The sequence below is a fragment of the Aptenodytes forsteri genome, unplaced genomic scaffold (assembly GCF_000699145.1).
Source record: "Aptenodytes forsteri isolate BGI_AS27 unplaced genomic scaffold, ASM69914v1 Scaffold79, whole genome shotgun sequence".
In the NCBI taxonomy this organism is placed as follows: Eukaryota; Metazoa; Chordata; class Aves; order Sphenisciformes; family Spheniscidae; genus Aptenodytes; species Aptenodytes forsteri.
In genome coordinates, this window is record NW_008794776.1 from 4,491,092 (window position 1) to 4,496,304 (window position 5,213).

Below are 5,213 nucleotides of genomic sequence, written 5' to 3' on the forward strand. Positions count from 1 at the left end.
AGTGACAAGGAGATTTTCATATTGCAGATATATGAAGGCTGGACAGAAACAATTGCTGTCAACACAAAATACAGAAAACAAGCCTATAAGGAAAACAACGACGAGCTTCCCAATAAAGTTAACAGGCTGCATTCATCGGAATGAAAATTAGGTGGAGCCAGCGTCTTTTTCATATTCTTGGTTACAATGTCAGTAACTGCAGCACATACTGTGCTGTTCCAACAGTGAAATCTACTGGAAGACAAATTTTGCTTAGCCCGCATGGCTTTTATTTCAGTGAAGTAGGTTGTTCTGCGAAATAGGTATTTTACTTTCTGAAGATGTGAAATACAAAAATTAAATATGACTTATCTTTCCAAAGACATTTTAAACACTAATCATCAAGGCATAAAATAGATGTCAGGTACGAAAGAGATTTGCATGTCCTTTACAATATGTGTTATTAACCTGATGGAAACATTAATGAAGCTGAGTCACTAACTACAGCCTACAGTGTGCCAGTTTGCACTCAAAGACCTGGAACTACATTAAAAAAAAAAAAAAGACTTCCTTAGTAAGGTTATTAAAACAGAATTTTTTAATCTAAGTGCCATTCAGGGGACAGTTTGCATACAGTATTCACATTTCAGCCACTGTGGACAGCGAGGGGGAGGCAAGCTGGTTCCAGGCTATATACAGATTCCTGCAGCTCTGCGAAGCCCAACCTTTGAACTTCAGCAGGGAAATGCTTCTGTGTAGACTGTTTTCCCGATACCTGATCATACTGCACCAGAGTGGAAATGACCAAGCCTTCTGTACTTCCAAGTAGCACTCCAAATACAGCTGTGTAAACTGGAAGTCTGAGAAAGCTCTCGATCATGGAAAAGTCAAGTAAAATGCAATTAAAAGATATAATCATCAAACCAAACGAATTAATTAATGGGAAAATTATTTTTGTAGGAGTAAGAAGTGGTGCAAATTGTTTACGATTTACTAAAGTTAGTTGTATTAAGGACACAATTCATACTACATCAGCATCCAACAGGATTCTTTCCATTGAGTTCAGCGAGATTTCTCTCACACCCCAAGGATGAATCTGAGAATAATTTATGTCGCATGGAGGCATCTAAACTAACAAAGATGACATTTCTAGTTTGGACCTGGTCTGAATACAGTCCACGTCAAATCAAGTGCCCAGCCTCCTAAGGAAACATAACGCAGACTTTATTTAAAAAAAAAAAATCCTCAGAAGGTTCATGACATCTAACTTCAGGCATCTAATTTAGCTTGCCCATAAAATGAGAAGCAGATTCTTAAGCATTCAGAGAAGCAGTTAAGCCTCCCCGTTAATTACATTAAGAGAATTCAGATTCCTCATGTAGACACCCAAGTTACACACTTAAAGAACGTGACATCAGCAGGGTTGGGATTTTCTCCAAGTTTTGAGATACATTGTCTCATTTGCCAGAGAATAATAAATCCATTAAAGCTTTAAATGGAGACAGCAGATGTCATACAGCAAAACGGGCACTGCCATTGCACATTGACTAAGGCAGAATTAGGGGAGGAAAAAAGCAAACTGATGTTTGCTTGCAGTGTATATTTTTGTGTCTTACTTCTTGCCGAAATCTGCTCTCCTCAACCTAACCTCTGTCAGTCATCACCTGACAGCCATGGAAAGATGTCAAAGGGACCCCATGAGCAAGCTCAGACCAGTCCTCTAGTGTCAAAAGAGGTGGTTGATTGCTAAGGAAGATAATCAAAGCAGACACATCCTTTGGCTCAATGGTACCAGGGAATTACTAATCTTGCACTTTGGCATCGATGCAGATTTAAGGCAAACTATACTGTGTTGTCTACAGAAGCACATCTAACTTCTGATTTTTCTGTTGGAGAAACTTCAGCCAATTGGTTACTTCTCTAAGGTTTCAGATTGCTGTTAGCATTTTGTCCAATAAGGCAGGCATCTTTCTAAAGACAGTATTACTTAAAGTGGGATATGATGACTAAGAGGTCAAGTAAAAAGTAACAACTCCTCCCTGTTATAGCCCACAAATCATTTTCTGTCCCAGGTTTTCTTCCCACCTAAATTACTCTATCATTACGTTCATTTTACATACGGAATGTTCTTGTGATAAATGCACCTGGGCACAACACTGGAGATCTGAATTCCTGCCTGCTATATGCTTCGAGTGACCTTGCCGAGGCACGCTAACAATCAAATCCACTACCACTCTGGTGGGAAATTTACAAGGTGGATGCAGCTGCAGTTTAAATATGGGACATGTGCAATGGCAAGGCTCTTTCCCTCTCATCTATCCTGGAATATGCATACTGTTCCATGCAATTCTAACCAGCAGGAGGAGAGCACTCAGCTACACATTCAATAACCTGCCTTTGACCAATTTGGTTTAATTAACATTTTCTGGGTTGTTTTTTGTTTGTTTTTTTTTTTTAAGATATTCCAAATTTGGATGAAAAAAAGATGCCGATTTTTAAGTAACTAGGTGACCTTCACATTAGAAACCGGACTGCACATGTCACTCAAGCAACATTCTTGGCAATTGCCAATTGGACCTGGGCTGGTGCTATTGTACAGTGACCGAGGCTGCCCTTGCTTGTTCTTGATACATAGAACAAATGTGTTCCAAGGGCTGAAAATCCTGCATTCTTAAATACACTCAATTTATTTATGGGAATATTAGAGAAAAAAATTAAATAACGTCCATGTGGGACAGAATACCAGTCTTCATACTTTGCTTTCTATAGGCCCTTTCATCCAAGTAGTTCAGAACACTTTTTTAGAATAGATAATATTTATCTGCTATTTGTAAAGATAAACTTAAGCATAAAGGAAAACAAAATCCTCTGAGCCAGCCTTGCGGCTGCTTTCACATCCCACATGTCTACCATACGCTACTGTTCAGTTGTTGAACTAACCCTGCAAGTCAATCTTAGCTACTTTTCAAGAGCTATAGCAGTACTCCATTGACAAGTACTACTTTAGACATTCTGGCTTCTCCTAAACTTCTCCAGCCAGTGACTTCTGTTGAGTGGCAATTTTTCTTGTGAGTCGTTATACATCATGATGTTTTCAATTCAAACCTGTGATAACAAAGCATACTTTGTTGTTCCATAGGACTGCTGTGAACTACAGCCAAGAAACTGTTGCTCCAATTCCTTAGCTTGGTCTACTATATATACTGCTGGTGGCACACAGACATGAATCAGGAGCATAATCTTTGGCTGCCAAAAATCCAGGTGTAGCTGCACTTATATGAGCAAAACCAGAAACATCTGTACCTTTGTCTTCCCCCAACAGAGGCAAAATAAGTTATGCTTCTGAAAGCACAATTGTGCTGGTATAGCTGTTTTTTATGTAACTGCCATTCTGGGATTGCTTTGCCAGTCTAACCACATGTGTATTATACCAAGAGAGTACTCAGACTTGACTGGCACAATATATTGCTAAAGAAAACAGAAAATTTTGCAACTGCCATATTGCAAGGATACCGATACAACACACATCTATCACATACTACATCTATAAGTAAAGCAGACCAACATAAGCAGATTTACGCAGCAAAACAATTGGTGCCGAGTACTTAATCTCCATGCTATGTGCATTTCAGACAGTTTTGCTTCAGGCTAAACCTATGACCTGTTGGAGTACACCTAGCGCATTCCTAAAGCACATCTACCAGTTCCATTCCATCTGAAAACAGCCTAGTCCCTGTGATCTGAGGTTGCCCTGAAATGTGAGCCAAAGCACAGTAAATAGGGACTATCAGAAAAATTATGTAAGGGCACTACTAATCAAACTAAGGTACTAATGTAGACCCATCTGTAATTGAAAGGACAGTTAATTCCCCTCTGAATGCCAGCCATTCAAGTGAGACATGACAAATATGAGATGGATAAATGCATTTGACTAAGACCTTGGCTCTGTGGCTATTTCTAGTAGCTATTCACAGCAGAGAGGAGGAAAAAAACACCCTAGCTTTCTCATTCACCTTTTTCTTGGAAGAGCACATTCTTTTAATAAGAGGCAAAAGCCTCAATTATTGGATACGAATTATAATGTTGTACCACAAGAAGAGACACTACTGGCTTCACATATTCCCCAGTTTATTATTTAATCTATCTTAATTAATGTCTGAAAAGTGATGTGGTTTCCTCCACTGAACAGAAGCAATCAATGTGTTTACACAATCTGGTAGATTCCTGACCAAGATTGGCTCTGTGCCTGTAAAGGCTGGCATGTCCGATGAGATACCCATCGAAAACACTTCTCCGTCACCAGAGGCAAGCTTGTAAGGCACCTTACTGCATTAGTAGGCACTGTCGATTCTCAGAGGCCACAAAAAGAACAAGCTCATAAAATAAAGTTTCATATAACCAGCTCAGTTCCAGAACATTTTACTGAGAATATTTAAGCATATAATGATTATCAAGAATGTGCTGAAGTCCCATTAATTCAGAGCAAGTTAAATGAAGACTAAATATGCTTGTTAAGTGCTCACATAAAGGCCAGCTTATACATTTGTTTAAATTCTTTCTTAAATTACTATTACATAATCATAATTGCAGATGCCAAGCATACAGCAGCATCATTACATTTCATACTAATTTTCATAGATAAAAATGTATCCTGCATAAGTTATTTTCATAACAATTATTTCTATGCTATTTGAAAGAATTTAAGACGTTCAAATCACATACCTATGTAACAGTCATAGCCTCAGTGGAAGCTTGATAATCTGTGCGCAGGGTGGTTGTTCTGGTTTGGGGTTTTGGGTTTGTTGGGGTTTTTTGTTTGTTTGTTTGGGGGTGGGTTTTTTTTTGATCAACAGAATACATCACTGAATGACCATTTCCAGCTCAAACTCTTCAGGAGAGAGATCAGGACTTCACATGCATTTTTACAATGTTTTAGGAAAAATCAAGGTTTTGCCTGTTGAAACAAATATTAAAACTGTAGTATTTGCATTATTAAATAATGTGATCATTCAAGCTGATATTTAGTGAAGACGCAAAGAATATAGGATAAATCACAGAATGAGATGGCAATGAAATGCATGCTGAAAAAGGTGCCATTTTAGCAAAGATACTCAGAATATGGAGGTTATTTTGTTTTACCCACCTGTTAAACCTAATGCCTCCATTGAAGTCACTATCAAGTATTCTTCAGCTTTGCAGTCCTACTTGCTGTTTATTTTACCTTTGTGTTATAA